Source organism: Xiphophorus couchianus, chromosome 2 (genome assembly GCF_001444195.1).
Source record: "Xiphophorus couchianus chromosome 2, X_couchianus-1.0, whole genome shotgun sequence".
Classification (NCBI taxonomy): domain Eukaryota; kingdom Metazoa; phylum Chordata; class Actinopteri; order Cyprinodontiformes; family Poeciliidae; genus Xiphophorus; species Xiphophorus couchianus.
This window is the reverse complement of record NC_040229.1, coordinates 27,553,465-27,566,792: the sequence shown is the minus strand read 5'-3', so window position 1 is coordinate 27,566,792 and position 13,328 is coordinate 27,553,465. Positions and strand designations below refer to the sequence as shown.

The 13,328-nt window shown below is 41.0% G+C and overlaps 1 protein-coding gene across 17 annotated transcripts in view; it reads right to left on the bottom strand.

The window, feature by feature from the left end:
• Window positions 1-5,459, bottom strand: part of ppip5k1b (diphosphoinositol pentakisphosphate kinase 1b) — a 54,585-nt gene extending 49,126 nt beyond the window's left edge. For 11 of the 17 annotated variants that reach the window (XM_028026950.1, XM_028026941.1, XM_028027000.1 and 8 more), the window contains exon 1: window positions 5,246-5,459. The gene's annotated coding sequence lies outside the window, so the exon portion shown is untranslated. Of the gene's footprint in view, window positions 1-646; window positions 864-5,245 lie in introns of those variants that run through there. The other 6 variants (XM_028027046.1, XM_028027073.1, XM_028027056.1 and 3 more) reach the window with 3 other exon arrangements.
• Between the last annotated feature and the right edge of the window lie 7,869 nt (window positions 5,460-13,328).

The following is a 13,328-nucleotide window of genomic DNA, read 5'->3' as shown; positions in this document are numbered from 1 at the left end:
GAGAAACATTCAGTCTTTGTAATGACCGTCTTCATTGAGCCATTGTCTCCACATAAAAATGGGACTTTTTGTTCTATTCATCTGATTTATGTCACAAGAGAAAAAAGTATTTTAACATATGCTTTTACTATTAAGAACCATTGAACACATCTCAATACTACTCCCAATCTGAGCCCATTTTAGTTTGTTTTGCAAAAATGTCTGCTCATTATCTGAGTGTTTGATAACATGAGAAGAATTATGGTTTGAAACAAAATACTACAATAATACTTAGCAAGCTACACCCATTATCTCTAATAGGAAAGAAAATGGGAAATGACTACAAAGCAATAAGTGCAAGAACAAGACATGCAAGACCCATATACATACAGTCACACACACAGATGGGAACTGATCCAATAGAACAACTAAAAAAAGAAACTGAAATGCTTAGCTGCCAAATTATATTACACACACACACACACTCGTGTCCAAGACATTTTGATGCAAGGTTCAGTTCGAGTTACCCTTTGAAAGATCCGTTGCGAGGAGTATGTACTGTAACTGTAAACAATCAGGAGAGATTCCCGGGACATTAAGACTGAGCGTGGGAACCTCTTACCTGCCGTACAATCCTATTCAGATCAATGAAATTTTAATTGCTTACCTGTTCCCTTGTCACTGAGCTGAAGCCAACGTGATAAAGTTAAATAAGAATCATTTTTCAACACCTATCATGCACTCCGGTGAAGACTCCTCTCACAGCAGACTGTCAAAAGCAGGTAAGTTTTGTAAAAAAAAAAATTCCTTTCCACTCACATACAGTACATGGAGATTACGGCACAGGACCGGTTAAAGATTCTGGCAGCTGAAGAGTCGACTCAATCCCCTCCCGTGTTCTGAACTTTCTGCCCGGACATACCTCGTTTGGGTCCCGCATGCCACTCTGGCCTAACCTTGATACCCAGAAATAACCGTGTCCTCTGCAGGACAGGAACTAGGAGGTGGAGCCCAATCTTGGATTGTGATGAGTCCCACCGACACGCGCCCCAACCACCCGCCTCCAAAACATAACTCATCACTGCTAACCTCTCAGGCGATGACAGGTCGCATTAAAGCACAGATCCTTCTTGCAGGACTGGGGTCACTGAACACTGACAGAGATAAACTCGTAAATGACATAACCCTAAGCTTGATGTGAATGCTGAGTCGGACTTAACTAAACCAAGCAGATCCAATGGTACACGTTGGAAAGGCGGGCAGAACTGTTTATGCCACCTGCACCAGGCTATTCTCATCATTAGAATAGCGAACAAGGCAGGAAGTGTCTCAGCTTTCGTTTGCTCATGCCTCATCACCACTCCTACCAAAACACTTAGGTATACTTTACACAAACTGAAGTGCAATGGCTCGTTCTGTTTCAGGAGGACTAAATGTAATATGGAAGGACTGATTTTATTACTTCAGTGCATGACATACTGACAAAACAGTGCTGGATGATATACACCATCTAGAAACCTAATTTGTAGGATCAAAATACCTGGAAGGGAACTACAATCACACATTCCTAGGAACTAGCACAGCAGACCCAGCAGAACTCCTAAAGTTACCCACCCAGAGACATTTTGAGGGGAATTCATGAGAGAACACAAATGTCTGATTCTATATTGCCTTGTTTCCACTCAGCAGCATGGCATGTGTCCATTTAGTATGCTATTTTGTCAGTTTTCCTTGTCACAGGACCAGTAGGACCAGTACTGCACCATTTCTGGCCTGCCTTCAGCTGTAGGTCCAAAGGACAATGGTACGGTACGGTGAAGGCGAAGCTACTACCGCAAACATCACACATTTGGGTTCCTACAGAAGCTTTGCAAGAAAAAAGACAAAAATCTGAGCGATAATATTTGACCCACAGAAGTGAATGCAGAGAGCAGAGTATTTTTTTGGCTCAACCGGATTGCTGGCTGCTAGAAATTCCTCCTTCTGAAACAGTAAATACCACACTACAGTCACTAACACACCAGGTCTTGAGTATTAACAAACCAGACAAAAAATGCGTTTTTTGTTGTGTATACATATAAAACCACATGTCTGTTCCGTCAGACCTCCTAGTCATCAACTACTGAGACAGAAGTAGTCCAATTCTCAACTAATTCTCAATTAGTTGAGAATTAATGGCCCCCGGAAACAGAATTCGATACAACAGTATATTAGTTGTTGTAATACCACATGTGCGATATTGAGATTGAAAAGGTATGTTTGGAGTGTAGTAATTGTTGGCTGGTATATTCCAGATGTTAAGAACTTGTATGTTTCATGCCAATGTAGCGTTTCACCAGTTGGACAGCCATGGTGGCAGATGCTCACAATTCGGCTCAATTCAATACATCATTCATCTCAAAGGGAAATTAAATGGTGTCATAAATCATGCTTTTTCCTGACGTTAAAACACACAAGCGAACCGTTCGTCTGCTGTGCGAGCAGCCAGAGCCTTTCAGGCAAGCGAGTTCTGTCAGGACTGCAAGGTAATTTCTGCATCTTTCGTGCATGACTGTCCGTCCTGCCGCTCACTTTCCCCAAGCTTTCTTTGAATCATTTCCCACGACACGAGGAGATATTCAGCAAAGCATTTCCAGCAGTTAACTACATGTATAAACAGTACCGGTGGAGAAACTTTGGATCGTCTGTTCTGCATTTTCTTCAGATGTTCAGTGTGAACACAGCCGAGACCAGTCTCACACTGCGTCCTCGGTGTTGTATCGCTTTACGAAAGCAAACACAACACACTTTGTGGCTTTGAGGGAATATTGTAAACGTTGTGTGTATGCATTTAAAGGCATTAACGTATCTTAGTTCACATCAAACACAACAAAATAACTGCTTATATGCACCAACACGAGCAGTGTTCGCAAATTAACGGAGACGCCAACATCCTGACGCCGGTTAGCTCGACACAAGTCATAAAACAACTTAGTTCTTCCTAATGAGATGACAAAAGAAAAGAAATAAAAAGCCGCCAGAGAGAAATCACTTTTATTACGGCTTTCCTCTGCCAGGCAGATTGGTCCCTGTGAAAAACAAAACCCTTTTTAATCACTCATGAATAAATTAGCAGGAGCTGATGAGCGACATCAGCTGCCACCTGTTGGTCCGGGGACGCTTCGGTGTCTCCGTCACAACACGACACTGGTTACACACACACACACACAAAAAGCTTTTAACCTTTGAGACTGTCTGCCATAGCTCGCTAATGTGGCGGTTACGACAGGTAGGAGCCGGCCATTAGCTCCCGTCCCCATCAGCCGGGGACCATAAACAGTTGTGTACGTCTGGAAGTAACCGAGGTCACGTCTTGAGCAGAGAAGCACGAGCGTAATTAGAAAATTATTAGGAATAAAACAAGGTTGTTGACATCAAAGAAAAGCAGCAAATGTTTCTTATTCTCGTCAAAAGCTGTTAACTCATTTATTAGAAAAGCGGTTAATAATTAGATGCAGTGGAAAATAAAATCAAGTGGGCAAACTCCATGAAGATATCAGTACGGAAAAGATAAGACGGTAGTTATCAGGATGCAGACATCAGCAAAACAGACTCCTTCTCCTATATGTGAAATGAGCTGTTAAGAAATCAGGTGGCCAGAAACAGAGTCTTTTATTTTATTTTATTTTTTTCACCATCGTCAAAATATCCAAGATAAAATCTCAGGAGTGTTTATAAAACTTTTTAAGCTGACGACTAAAAACCTTGCAGTGTTTATGCATTCCAAGCATTTAATATGAAGATTATGTAACGCAAAGTAGAGGACAAACTACGGTAATCTAAAAAAAAAAAAAAAAAAGATAAATACACAGAAGGTACAAAGGTGACAGTTTTACGACAATGTCATGCTAACAACTGACAATACATTAGACGCCAAAAAATAGAGAGGTAGTGTTTTAATACTATTTGGTCCCTGCAAGAAAGGGAGAGAGAGCAGGACTTTCAGGAGATAACAAGAAGTCTGAATGAGTTTACAGCAAAACTGCTCAAACTTATGCTTAACCAGCTGAATTTGAAAATGTTGCTAGACTTTTGTAAAAACGTTCTGCAGGATATACACACAAAGCTGCTGTTTGCGTAACGCAGCTTGCAAATACAAGATGCTAGCGACAGACTAAAGTTTAAATTCTATTTTTTGTCGTTCAGAAATGTTGTACAGTGGCTGCTCTGCTATGCCGCCTCTGCTCCTGATGTAAATAATGAAATCTACACCGAAGGTTTAAAGCATTAAAAAATAAAAGAAGAAAAAAAAAGTTCAGTTTGGGAAATTGACCTCAAAGTTGTGATTGGTGCATCTCAAAGCAATCACTTTTTTTTTATAATGTTCCACTTGAGATTCAAAAATACAGCTAGTTGCCGATGTGTGTGATGTGACTTTCACTCCAGGGGGAATCTTAAGACAAAATAAAACATAACAAAAACTGTTTGCGAATGTTAATAAATGTGTGATGTCATTCTCAGTTTGTTGTGTGGCGCTAAATTACATTTGCATTTTATTTAAGGAGTGTGACCATCCCTATGAGACTGAAAAGACCTCAACTGGATTTGCATACACTGAAAATAAATAAATAAATAAAAAAAAGCTTTGTACTACTTGCAAAACACTATAAAAAGTGTTATGTAGACACTGGACTCCACTGACAGAAAGAGAGGCTCACCAATCATGCAAGAACCGCCTCTGGAAACAAGCTTTTAAATACCGAGAAACAACTTTTGCACGTAGCCGAAAACGTCCTGAATGCCTCTGCTAGCAATCATTTTTAAATTTAGGGCAACACAGATGTTGGAAAGTTATTTCCACGTAATAAAATAATCTTTTTTTTTTCTTTTAAACTCCCAGACGTATTGAAACTGGAACGCTTCGCTTTGCTCTGTCCACGTTACTTGTTGTTAGAAAGCGACCAACTCAGCATCGATGTGTCCATCTGCTCACTTGTCTTTGAAATCAATCCTCCACTTATGTCAGAGCCCAACATTACAGGTGTCCAGCTGCTGGTTTCAAGTCACTGCCCAAAGGGCTTCAAAAGGCAACGAATGGGTTAAAAACAACAACTTAATAAATCCGAACGGGGCCTGCTCCAGGTAGATACGCTGTGGTTAACAAACACTAACAGGGTGGTCTGCCTTTGTCTCTTCCTGCACAGTAAATAAAGCAGTTTCCCTTTCAGAGCCTGAAGCCTTTTACCATGAGGAGAACACACAAAGCCTTTAAGTAACAGAGACTCACCGGAGGGAAACAACTGGGAGTCTGCCTGCTCCTCACTTCCTTGTTTCCCCTGACTGAGTAGAGGTGAAGGGAAGGGGCTGCTGCTGCTTCCGTCGTCTCTCTCTAAACTCTGAGTAAAGTTGTAGGCTGCTCGCTAAAGTTCATGTCCGGTCACCGCCGCCGTCGCTCGGCTGTTGCCGCTCGGAGCTGCTTCCTTCCCCTTCTTTTTCTCCCCCCACCGCCGAGAAAACGCTTTATTAAGTCAGCGCCGTGACCGCCATCTAGCGGTCACCTGGCTGCATTACAGCACCGCGCTTTCAAAAAGGCTGCATCCGCTTTGGTGAAATAGTGCAACACTGTCAACAAGTTTGAATTAATCAAGCATGTTTAACTGAGTATGAAGACGACGCCGTGTTAGGGCCATTGTAGATAGAAACAAAGTGGAGTACATTTCCGTGAAGAAAAAAAAATAAAACAGAAATGTCTGATTTTCAAAAGTAGAAAATTTGCTGGGAAAAAAACTCAGAAACGTTCAGATTAGTCTCAGAACTTTCCAATTATTTTCTAAAATTTTTTATGGTATTAATCTCAACATTTCAGTTTTTTTTTTCTTGCAAATGTTTGACTCTCAGAACTCAGAAATGTCTATGTTTTTTCTAGAAAAATTCTGAGATTGTTCTCAAAATTTGTACGTTTTGTCACAAATTTTCAAGTTTTGGAGCTCTGAAATTTCCTTGTTTTTTCTAGAAAATTTCTAGGGTCAATCTAAAAATTTCAGAGGTTTTTCTAGCAAATTGTTGACTTTTAAAGGTCAGAACGTTCCTTGTTCTTTCTAGAAAATTTCCGGAATTATTCTCAAAGTTCCGGATTTGTTTTTGCCACAAATTTACTCCTCCTTTTTTATCCACACTGGTCGTATTACACCTTTCGTAGACTGTGTGTGGCTTGACTTGACAAATGAAGATTTAAAGAAACTTAAATCTCAGTAGGAACATAGGAAGTATTTAGCTAAAAACCGAAAAATTGTGTTAGCATCTTGCATAATAGACCAATACAAAATAATACAGGTAGTACTTTGTGATGTTCTATTATTCGTTACACTAAAGGGAGAAAAAAAAAATAGTTTTCAAGAAATAAAATTTAAAAAATGCAAAAAACATGGTCAACATTTGCCTTCAACATCACTGTGTCAATTCTCAAATGCTTTCAAGATCTATTTTCTCGCTTTGTTAGAGTTTCTCAACTGAATTTGTGTCCGGACCTTGACCGGGCCGCAACGTGCTTCGATTAAAACGATTCCCTTTTAGCTACAGGACATACTGTCCTGTAGGAAAGGAAACTTTTGCTCTGGTCTCAAGGTTTTGCAGCCATGTCTTTTGCTTACTCTGCTAAGCAATTGTCCAATTCTCTCTGTTGGTCCGTCGTATTAAATCCCAATAAAATACACTCCAGTACTGCAAGCCGCTAAAACAAGCCAACTGGCAGAAAGACCAGGATCACTCAGATCTCTATTAAGTCAGAAATGGCTGCCGTACAGCAGGACGTAGCCACTTTTTGATGCTGGAAAACCTGTCAGGTACAGTACATGTGGAGCGTCTCTTTCCCATAATGCAACAGGGACCAGAGAAGTGTGTGTGCGCTGCAACATAAGGAGGCAGTGTTCACTAAAAACCAGCAACCAACTTTCCCTCTTTCTCCCTCTCCCTCCCAGCATCTAATAAAGCTCCTTTATACATTCACTCCTCAAGGGAGTTGAAACAGATAGGTTAATGTTAGTCAGTTAAAATGTTTAGCATCAGAACCTTATAAAATTCTAACAAACGTCGTATGATATGATAATGGGGGAAAACTCAGGTAAAGGTGCTCCCTGCATCCAATCTTCCGGACAGCAGTGCTATCTACCGGCTTAGCTAATCTGAGTTAGCCCTAGCTAAAAAAGCTAAAAGAAATTATCGCTCTCTTTTTTTTTTTTTACTTCCATCAGAATTTTTGCCACTGCTTCTGGTTCAGTATTGGACATCTGTGAATAGGTCTGCCCCAAAAGAAGAAACGAATGAACTAGTTTTCCACCAAGGGTCAGGATAATCACAGTCTCCTTGGCAACAGGCATGAATCCAAACAAGCAGTCCTGGAAAGTCGTTCTGTGTGGTAGTTGAACTGCATGCCCTGGATGAAAATAAAGGCTCTTCACACTGGTACTGGGAACCGACATAATTGTATTTATTTTATATTTATTTCTGCAAAAATACTCACATGACTCTGCAGTCGACCTTAAATAGTATAAATTATAGCAACATTAAATTTTCCTTTGGAATCAATAAAGTATTTTTTTTAAAACTGAATTTGAATTTACAGAAAGCCTTTGACATGATCGTTTACAAGTTATTCAAACTTTAATATTTTTGAGACGTGCCATTAAATGAATTGATTTGAAAGGCTGACTCTGCCTGCAGATTTCTTCCAGGACTTTATTTTATTTTTTTCAGATGGCTGTAAAAGATGTCGCCGCCTTAACCTGAAAACCGGTTGCTGGTCTTTTGCGTCATTGTGAAATTGTGGGCCACTCTTCCTTGTAGAATTGTTTTAACTCATTAACACTGGAGGGTTTTCAACTACGAACGGCCTGCTTATGGCCATAAACCAAACAATATCAGTAGGATTTGGATTCAGACGTTGGCTAATCTACTACGAAATCTTCAATTTGTCTTATAGGACCAATCAAATTGATCACAGCTCTCCTGCTTTGGTCAACAATGCTTGGGTTTAAGGGCACAAACTCTTCACAGCTTTCTAGTAAAGCAAGGATTTCATGGTTCCATCAAATAAGGAAGGTGTTAACAATGAAAGTGATGCACCGAATATCTACCATTTTCCTGTATTTCAAGCACCTCTTATGTAATTACAGACACCATGGAAGCTCACAGAATCTTTCTCTGCATCTCTGCTGTACATAAGCCAAGTGTCTAAGTACATTTTGTCTTTCGGTGTGAACCATTTTCTTGCAGCCCGTGAGATCTGTTTACATTAACATTTATTTGCGCTCGACGTTTATTTTCAGATCAAAAGCCGGGGGGGTTAGAGGGGCTCGGAGAACACCGGAGAACAGGGCTCACTCTGACATCTCGTCCATATCTGTCGCCGGTCTTCACGGGCTTTGCGGCTCGTAAATTAGTACAAGTGTGTAAATTTAGTTTGCGAGACTTGACAGCTATAAAGCAGCCATTCACAGTTAGGCAGAGGTTGTGAAATATGTTGCTCTGCTACGTGATAGGCTGCAAGAGGCTGTGTCAACACTCTCTCTCTCTCTCTCTCTCTCCCTCACACACACGCCCACACACACTTATCCTTGTTTGTAGTGGATAGAAATATAGACACAGAAAGGTAAGAAGTACATCATAGGCGGCTGCTTTAAATGAAACCCCCATTAATCGAGACTTATATTCTAATTGGTTGTATACGACTGTGCTCCCTCAATATTGTGGTATTCAGCAAATAGAAATTATTTTGGTGATTCTAACTGGCCTAAAACAAAACATTTTTTAAACTGATTTAACTTCATATAGTGAACCCCCCCCCCTCCCCCACGAGTTTCTGCCTTTTTATTCGATGTATGTAAACTTCTGGCTTTAACTGTAAAAATTATGCCACAAATTGTTATGAAATACTGACAAAACAAAAAACCCCAGTAAAAACCAGTGTTTTCCGTTTAGCCGCGCAACACAGCAAACATGTTGAAGAAGACGATCTAGTGATCTTAGATTGAACTTTGACTTTTTGGCTTATATGCAGAAAAAGGAAGAAAGCTTACAGTGTCAATAACCCTGAACACACCACCACCCCCTCTCCCCATAGCGCAGCACGGTGGTGGCAGCATCATGTGGTAGAACTGCTTCCAATCACTGCTCATTTTATTCTTGACTCTCGAGAGCTGAATACAAATATGTAGAAAACTTGTACTGGTAAAAAAATGTTGACAATCCGGATCACTTTCCTCTTACTTTGTGTTGGTCATGTTGTTGTATTTGTAACAGTGCAATAAAGTTAAAGGTGTTAGGGCACCCTAATACTTTTAACATGCGACTTCAGAACAAAACCTGGAGTGAAATTTCTCACGTGTCCAGCAACGGCAGAGTTCCTGTTGCAACCACATGCTTCTACATACAATGTGTACGCAAGGGCGTGTGCGTGTGTGTGTGTGTGTGGAAGTCCAGGGTGTGTGTGAGGAAGAGGGTGCAGGGACGTGTGCCTACGCCCCTGCAGGAACACAGAAAATCCATCGCCTCAAATATTTAGAAAAAAAAAAAAGAAAAATTGATGCCTCAGCACTTTGCGTATGCTTGAAATTTGTCACCCCCACCCCCCTCCCCCCTCCAGAAAAAGCCTCAGTCTGCTTACAGATGATCCTTTTTCAAAACCCGTGTCAGCAGTTTTCCAGTTTGTTTCCAGCGTGCGGCTTCTCATATTTGGATCATTTGAGCCGAGGAACACAGGCAACTCTGTGCCGGCCGGCCCCGTCCGCTCAGAGAGCCCTTTCACAGGCTACCTGGACACTTCAGCACGTCCTTACAACAGATAAGGTCTGTGCTAACTGGAGACGGCAAATGGGCCGGAGCGAGGCCCAACCAGCTGGGGTTGGACGGCAGAGAAATGAACCGAACACTTTTAGTAAAGCGTGACTCGACAACTAAGGTTAACTCGCTCCTTCTTATGTTTTTAGGTGTTTATAATAATTATGGAACTCTACAGAAATCTTAAATAAGCCAGTTGGCCACAGATTCTTAGTTTAATTACATAATGGGTTTTATTCAGTTCCACGTTAATTTAAATGCGTCAGTTCCTCAAGCAAATTTTAATATCAGAGATATCTTGAATAATAACAAAAAAGGGAAGAATTCTGTAATTTTAATGGGCCTGAATTACGTAAAATTGACTTTTTTAAGTTCTACATCATGTTATAATGTTATTCTCTCATCAAAAACATAATTGGAGTGTTGCTTTGATTCCTTCATGCATGTTTGAGAAATCCTTTAATCTCCATGGCAACCATTCAGCTGTGCTAAACGCCTGGAAGACCCAATCTCCGCCTTCGAGGACGAAGCTCCTCCTCTGAGCTGCAGAGTCCAAGCTTCCGCCTCACAGAGCAGCAACTCCCCAACTCAGCTCCTTCAGACTAGCCAGCAGCAATGACCAGACACCTAGTGGAACTGTTCATCTGCTGGACAGAATATAGGAGCCACTTCTCAGTGAAGCGCTGGTAAAAACTTGTGAAAGGGTTAATAGAGGAGCCATGTTGTGATGACTTCTTGAGTGAAGGACTTCAGAAAGAGCCAGAGGTTTCAAGGCCTTTCATTACAAAGTCAGATTTCATTTGAGTCATTTTTATAACAACTGAAGGTAACATAGTTACTTTGTTGTGCTATGAAAAGGCACGATGTGCCTAAAACATACACAACACTGCCCCTTTAAGGACAACTTAGCTCAATTTGACCCTATGGGAAAACAGAAACACCACCTTGTTTAATCTTGAAAGCACATTTTTTAAAAGGCCGATTAAAATTTTTTAGTCTCACCCAGGCCTGATTATGACAAGACCAGGTTGATATGAGGCGAGACCTTAAACAGGCTACCAAGAGGGGAGAAAACAGTTCTTTTCAAGTTTAGTTTTTGTGTTTAACATGTCCTCTTCACCACAATGGCACTCAGAGTGTTTGAGTGTCAAGGTGCAGCACAAACGATTTACTTTCACAAACTAATTGGGAATACGGCTTTTGCTGTGGGGCTCCACTTGATATATATATATATATATATATAAACCTTATTAGAAGTTGCTTTGGATTAATTTGAAATTTAATGGACATGTGGAAAAGAAATGAGAAAAGAAAGGGAGAAAGTAAGAAAAAATGTTTAAAGGGAAAGGAAATGGGAGAATTAGCAGAATGATGAAGTTAAAGTCAGAAGTTTTCTCTGCAGCTGAAGCCTTTCTGTGTTTAGGGGCGAGGCGGGTTTTGTCCCGATATTGCAAGGACGATTATAAAAATATAAATAGAAACAGTTTTTCTAACGTCAACATCAGACCTACATTTTTATTCACAAACCAGAGCATGAAAAATTATTCTTGCCCATAATTTGATAGTTAGAGGACACAGATCCTCCTCCTCACCATGGACCCGGAGTCTGAACAACATGGAGGCTCTGAGAGTCATTATTAGACTGAGTTTATTTTGCTAAATGATTATATTTAGCTAAATATTATTGCTGAGGGGCACAAGCAGGCCACCTGCAGATTAAAAAATAAATAAATAAATTGAAAAAAGTTTCTTTGAAAAAGAAAACCTCAAAAAGGGCACTAGGGGCATCAAGGATAAAAGGGGCAGGGGCTCAAGCCCCCTTTGCCGCCCCCCTCTGCACGTGCCTGAACTCTGTTGATTGTATTGATGTTTCACCTTGTCGTCATCAAAATCAGAGGAAAAGAAAAACAAACTTGACTGTAGCTCCTCAAGTGAAGTAGAAACTTTCTATTAAGAACACTATACTGCCACACAAATGGACGCTATGGTTGCTCATTGCTTGGGGTAAATATATGAAAAGTAGTTCAGGTTAATTCAAGGCACAACATGTAATAAAGTTACATTTAACTGTAATCAGATTTTCTGGGATGTCTACCTTCCTGAAATAACATCTGACTGCTACAGCTGACTGACATGAATGATGGCCAGTAAGCCTCATGTTCCTGTTTCATCTGCGAGCGGCGGAGGAAAAACACCCGGCCCTCCAAACAAGCCGAAAATGGCAGCAAATCAGCTGTTTAAATCTTTTCTCCTTTGAAAACGCGGACGACTGGGCGTGTGTCCGCGTGTCGGCGCACACTGCCAGCATTTACACCTTTGAATAGAGCCTGGGTGGGAGACGAGTGGGAGACACACCTTTCCACAACCTCAGGCCAACATTAGGCTGTTTGAGTTTACACTGAATGCACACAGACAGCAGCGGGCAGACACAGCGCGCACTGTGCAGCAACGGGCCGCCCGCGCGCGCCTGGAAGGATGCTAAAGCAAATAAACCCGGTGACTCTTTTCACTTTTTGATCAGCAGAACACAATCACGCCCCCATGTTCGCAGTTTCTTTAATTTTCCCTGCCGTATTTAGACGGTATCAATTTAGAATGTTTCCAATCGGTGCATTTGAAGTACACTGCAAAACGTTTGAGCGTTGGAAAATACGCTGCTCTGTACAAAGGATGTGTTCTCCTGAAGCCATGTTAAAGGAACGGGATTATGTCAAATCAACTTTTTTTGAGCTGCACATCGCATTATAGTCATTCCCTCATCAGCAACATACCTGGAGTGTTACCTTGATTCTTTCTCATGCTTGAGAAATTCTTTACTCTCCTGTGCAGAACGCCTGGGTGGACCTAGCCCCGCCTTCAAGGACGACGCGCCTCCTCGGAGCTGCAGCTTCCAGGTGTCTGAGCGTCCGCCTCGCAGAGAAGCACTCAGCTCCTTCCGACTAGCCAGCAGCAATTAGCAAACACCTGGTGGAAAAACGCTGTTAAAGGATTAACTGAGTGCTGTTGCCATGACTTCCAGTTTCAGAAAGAGCGGGAGTTTTTAAAGATATAAAGACTCAATTTTGAGGCGTTAAATTCCAAAGTGAAATTTGTTTTAAGTCATATATACTGTATATAGATTCATATACATATAATATTTATAACAACTGAAGGTAACATAGTTATTTGCTTGTGATATAAAATGGCACTATGTGCCTGGAAAACACATATTACTGCCCCTTTCTGGTTTTGTCTAAGATATGCCACTCTGTTAAAGCTGTTACTGTTTCGTCTCAGGGCGATGAAGAAAAATTACAGTATTCAGATCTCCATTAAAATCTCCACAAGATCAACTTGCAATTCAGATGCTATGGAATCTAAAGTCAAATTGTGTGGAATTGCGTTTATTAGAACCTTATCAACCTGACGACATCCCCATCACACAGCCTGAACCCACTCCTGCATGTAAAAATTCTTCTTCGGCTGCTCTTTTTTTTTTTTTGTCTCCTGCCCTGAAATTCGGGGCAGCTTGCATGACCTCACCAACTGACTAGCCC